The following is a 6,000-nucleotide window of genomic DNA, read 5'->3' on the forward strand; positions in this document are numbered from 1 at the left end:
GCTAAGAAGTCCATGGTCATCGTCGGCGCAGAAAGCGACACTGCATAGTGCAAGGTGGAAAACGCACCCAAGAAGGTGCCCTTGCCCAAGAGATGGAGAATCAGCGGGCTTGAAATGCGACGACGAGAAAATTAGCTTAAGATCTCAATGCACGATTGACACAATGCACCATGTAAGACGCCCTTCCCCAATTGGCTCGGTCTTCGGGAAAATTTAGAAAGGTCAAACAGGACAGGAGACCATCACATAAAGGTCGAAAGTGTGAGACTCCTTTTAGGAGCCTCTTATGACAGGCAGGAATACCACGGGCCTATTCTAGCGAGGATGTTTTGATGCCTAATTAATGACGCTGCCCCTATACCACTGGTGCCTACTAGGCAATGGATACCAATGTATTAAAGATACAACGTGTACCTATGGGACTTTTTAGTAGTATTTGAAAAGTGTGTTTATGTTCTCTCCAATGGCTGAAGACACTCGACTATTCCCCCGACCGGATTTCCGAGGAGGGGTTGCCAAGGGGGATGTTACCATGAGAAACAGATTGAATAACCAACGAAATAGTAATCTTATGTGAGTTTGAGCGTGGAATATCACGTGTTTGAACGGGGAAGCGGAGCTAGAAAATCTGAGAAGGAAATGCAAAGACTATCTAGATATAGTGAGGATCGGTGAAGTGAAATTCAAAGAAGATAAGGATTTCTGGTCAAAAATGTATAGGGTAATATCAACAGCACCAGGAAATGGTGTTACGGGAGTAGGATTCGTCATGAATAGAAAGGTAGGGTAAAACGTGTTTCACCGTGAAGAGTTCAGCGATAGTGTCGTTCTCTTCAGGATCCACAGCAGACCAACACAGACAACTATAGTTCAGGTATACATGCCGAAAATGATATAGAGAAATTATATGAGGATACGGAATGGCCAGTTTAGTGTGTAAACAAGAAATGGTTAAGGAGAATATGGACTTGGTACTCGGAATGAGAGAGGAAAAAAGACTGATTTCTGCAATAAATTTCAACTAGTAATTGCGAATAATTGGAAGAGGAGGAGGAGGAGGCATACTTTGATAACGACGGGAGATGCGGGAATATTCCATTTATATTACATCATGGTCAGACAGAGATTCTGAAATCAGAGAAGTGGGATACGGCAGTACTAAGGAATGAGGAAATATGCTTTAAGCTCTCTGTGGCTATACGTTCTGTGCTGAGGAGTAGTTCAGTAGGCAGTACAGTTGAAGAGGAATGGACATCTCTAAAAAGGGCAATCACGGAAGTTGGAAAGAAAAACATTGGTACAAAGAAAGTAACTGCGAAGAGACCATGGGTATCGAAAGGAATGCTCGACGAACGAAGGAAGTACAAAAATGTTCGGGGAAATTCAGTAATATAGAAATGCAAGTTACTTAGGAATGAAATAAATAAAAAGTGCAGGGAAGTTAAGGCGAAACGGTTGCACGAAAAATATGAAGAAATCGAAAAATAAATGATTGTCGGAAGGACTGACTCAGCATATAGCAAAGTCTAAACAACCTTCAGTGAAATTAAAAGCGAGGGTGGTAACATTAATAAGAGCGCAACGGGAATTCCTCTGTTAAATGTAGAGAAGAGAGCGGATAGGTGGAAAGAATACATTAAAGGCCTCTATAAAGGGGAAAATTTGTCTGATGTGAGGAGACAGGAGTAGATTTGGAAAAGATAGGCTATCCAGTATTAGAATCAGAGTTTAAGAGAGCTTTGGAAGACTTAAGATCAAATAGGCAGAAGGGGTAGATAACATTCTACCAGAATTTCTAAAATCGTAGGGGAAAGTGACCACAAAATGACTATTCAGTTTATGTGTAATATATATAAGACTGGAGATGTATCATTTGACTTTAAGAAAAACATCATCCACACAATTAGCTTAACAGCTCACGCATCCAAGTTACTGACAAAAATAATATACAGAAAAAAATGTAAAAGAAACTTTAGCATCTGTTAGATGACGGTCAGTTTGGCTTTAGGAAAGGTAGAGGTACCAAAGAGATAATTTTGATGTTGCGGTAGATAATGGAAGCAGGACTGAAGAACAATCAAGAAACATTCATAGGATTTGTCGACTTGGAAAAATGCTTGACAGTGTTAAATGGTGCAAGACATTCGAATTTCTGAGAAAAATAGGGGTAACCTATAGGGGAAGACGGCTAATATGCAATACGTACAACAACCAAGAGGAAAAAAAATACTGGAAGACCAAGAACGAAGTGCTCGGATTAATAAGGACGTAAGACAGGGATGCAGGCTTTCGCCCCTACTGTTCAACCTGTACATTCAAGAACCATTGATGGAAATAAAAGAAAGGTTCAGGAGTGGGAGTAGAGTTCAAGGTGAAACGATACCAACAATAAGATTCGCAGGTGGCGTTGTCACTCTCAGTGGAAATGAAGTATTACAGAATCTGTTGATTGGAATGAACAGTCTAATGAGAGCACAATATGGATTGATAATAAACAGAAGAAAGGTCAAAGTAATCAGAAGTAGCAGAAATGAGAATAGCTTGAAACTTTGCATCGTAATTGACGATCAAGTAGTTCATGAAGTTAAGGAATTCTGGTACCTAGGCAGCAAAATAACCTATGACAGACAGAACAAGGAGGACATCAAAAGTAGATTAACCCTGGCAAAAAGGACATTACTTATTAAGAGTATTCTACTATGTCAAACATAGGCCTTAATTTGAGGAAGAAATATCTGAGATTGTACTTTTGGATCACAGCATTGTATGGTATTGAAACATGGACTTTGGGAACGGGGGAACATAGAAGTATCGATGCATTTGAGATGTGGTGGTACAGAAGAATGTTCAAAGTAAGGTGGATTTGTAAGGTAAGGACTGAGAAGGTTCTTCACAGAATCGATGGGGTTGTGAAATACGGAAAACATTGACAAGAAGAAGGGACAGGGTGATAGGATATCTGTTAAGACATCAGGGAATAAATTCCATAGCACTAGAGGGAGAAGTAGAGGGTGGAAACTGCAGAGGAAGACAGATTTGAATGTACTCAGAGTAACACTTGCAACCTACGTCCTCAATATTATTTTCTGAGTTGAAAACATTGACACTGGAGAGGAATTCGTGGCTTACCACACGAAACCAGTCAGAAGCCTGAGACAAAAAAGAAAAGAAAATAAAAGTTCGTAAACAGTTACTAGCGGCTGACCCTCAGTGATGGGATACTAGCTTCTGACAAGAGGCTGCCTACGGGGCGCGTACAGAAGTCTCCAGTTGCCAACCGCACACCACTGTGGCAGACAGGGTCTAACAAGCGCAGTACCGATGCTGCTGCAGCCGACCCGTAGAATACACATGCATAGTCCAGGACGGATAAAATCAAAACTTTGTAGAAATGAAAGAAAGCAGAGTATTAAGTTTCCTCACGAATTTTTCCTAGAGAAGGCTTACATGTGGTAACCATATTATCATACTGCTAAACAAAAGGCATAAAAATTTGTAAGTTTCGATTTAGTGCGGATCTTTACTGAGGCGACGTTCTGAGGGATAATTCACAGTCCACGGTTCTACCCAAATTATGCAGTTCTTGTATAACTCCATGAAGTTGGCACTCTGCGGTGTGTAATGATGTAGAGCTGTAATATAGGCAAACATCGTCCACATAGTGACTGAGACCGTAGATCACGCTGCAACCATGATATCATTGACTGCAATGGTGAAGCGGTTTACGCTCAAAACCGATCCCTGAGGGACCACATTTTTCTGTAAATATTGGTTGCTGAGGGTTCAACTTATCCGGACCTGGAATTGTCGAAGGGTAGGAAATTCTGGACACAACTAGTAAGCAGCCCCACTCATTCAGTGTAGATAGGATATGATGGCGCCAGGTGGCGCCACACGACTTCTACATATCGAAGAATTCAGCGACGAGTTTTTTTTCAATGCGTGCAAGCATTGCACACTGCACACTCTGTTTAAATTAATTGCTCAATGGTAGACCAATCGCCCATCGATAATTATTCGAAATTTGAGGGTCTTTTAGCCGTTTCAGGCTAGGAAGCTATCGTTCCCGTGAAATATGATTGATAAATTCGAGGGTGTGTTTTATGCTGTCGTTGCTAAGGAATTTAAACATTTGATTGTGGGTTTTATTGGATCCAGAGGCTGTCTCTCGACATTCTGCTGAAGTGTGGCGGAACTTCCTTGACTAAATGGAATACTGGATGTATTAAAGTCTTGCGTAGGAGGATAAGTAGCTTGCTCCGCCACGCGTTTCGTAGTCAGCAAAGTGTATCGCGAAGCACCCAGCAATGACTGAGCAATGAGTGCGGATGTCGCCATTGAGGGTGTTGCTAGGAATTATTGTGGGCAGTGGGTGGCGGAGTTCAGTCCATGGTTGAGATGATGGGATGTGGGCCATCATAGACGATACATACTATTCTCAAGAATCTGCTTCCTTTTTCTTTTGTTAAAAACCATGACTTCGCTCAAAGTCCCTCAAATGCTATTAAATATTCCGTAGAAGAATGGCGTTTGTATCGTTGAAGCTCCGTACGACTCTCTCTGATAGTTGCAGATATTTTTACAGACCCCGTCACACAGGTTCCCAGGAGGGCCTGAAAAAATAGGGTATGGTTGCTTTCGCACCGTTTATAATCGTGTCAGAAGTATCTTTTACCTATTCATCGATATCTTTCCCTCGTCTGGATTCAGAAGTTGCTTTGGAAGTCTAAGTTTGCCGGTTGTCTTTCTGAAGCTACCATCGTGGTGCATTTTCCCTTGGTCGATAGCCTGAGAGAGTGCTCGCAGACTCAGGGGAGGCCATGGACGTACTACTGAATCAAGAGTAAGGCGCTCAGGCTGCAGACTGTAATACCTGTGGCTGGTTACGATTCATAGGTTGTACTGAAATATGTTGCACCCTCAGAACAGACTTCTGGTTCTGAAACTAATTGCGCTATTACTTGGCCCTTGTTAAATGAGTGTTTCAGCATCCCCCAAGCAGAGCATTGTGGGTACTGAAGTTCCCTTGTAGGAGTGAGGAAGGAGGCAGCTGTTCTACTAGCTTCACCAGCTTGTGATATGGTATTTATCTGTCGGGGATAGATAAATATTACATGGTTTTACCCTGACAGGTAGACACAACCACAGTTTTTAATGCAGCGCTTAGTTTTTTTTGTTACGGTTTTAGGGCGCAAAACTGCTACGGTCATTAGCGCCCGGTCTGTGACTTAGGAAAAGCTAAAAAACGAAACTGGAAACCAGCAGCAATGGGAGCAAAACTCAAAAAAGTGGGAAAAAAAACAGAAGGAAAGCTTAAAAAACCACTATGGAAGGGGGGTTGTCTGTCCCCAAAAAGAGCTTCAAATTACTGACGTCATCTCACTGGCACTAATGAACTCGAGAACGCGATCGGCTGATCGCGTGTCATCTGCTAAAATGGAAGATATATCAGGCGACAGCTGTAGACGGGCGCGTTTTTTTTTTTTTTTTTTTTTTTTTTTGTCATCGGTCTACTGACTGGTTTGATGCGGCCCGCCACAAATTCCTTTCCTGTGCTAACCTCTTCATCTCAGAGTAGCACTTGCAACCTATGTCCTCAATTATTTGCTTGACGTATTCCAATCTGTCTTCCTCTACAGTTTTTGCCCTCTACAGCTCCCTCTAGTACCATGGAAGTCATTCCTTCATGTCTTAGCAGATGTCCTATCATCCTGTCCCTTCTCCTTATCAGTGTTTTCCACATATTCCTTTCCTCTCCGATTCTGCGTAGAACCTCCTCATTCCTTACCGTATCAGTCCACCCAATTTTCAACATTCGTCTATAGCACCACATCTCAAATGCTTCGATTCTCTTCTGTTCCGGTTTTCCCACAGTCCATGTTTCACTACCACACAATGCTGTACTCCAGACGTACATCCTCAGAAATTTCTTCCTCAAATTAAGTCCGGTATTTGATATTAGTAGACTTCTCTTGGCCAGAAATGTCTTTCTTGCCATAG

Source organism: Schistocerca americana, chromosome 3 (assembly GCF_021461395.2).
Source record: "Schistocerca americana isolate TAMUIC-IGC-003095 chromosome 3, iqSchAmer2.1, whole genome shotgun sequence".
Lineage (NCBI taxonomy): Eukaryota > Metazoa > Arthropoda > Insecta > Orthoptera > Acrididae > Schistocerca > Schistocerca americana.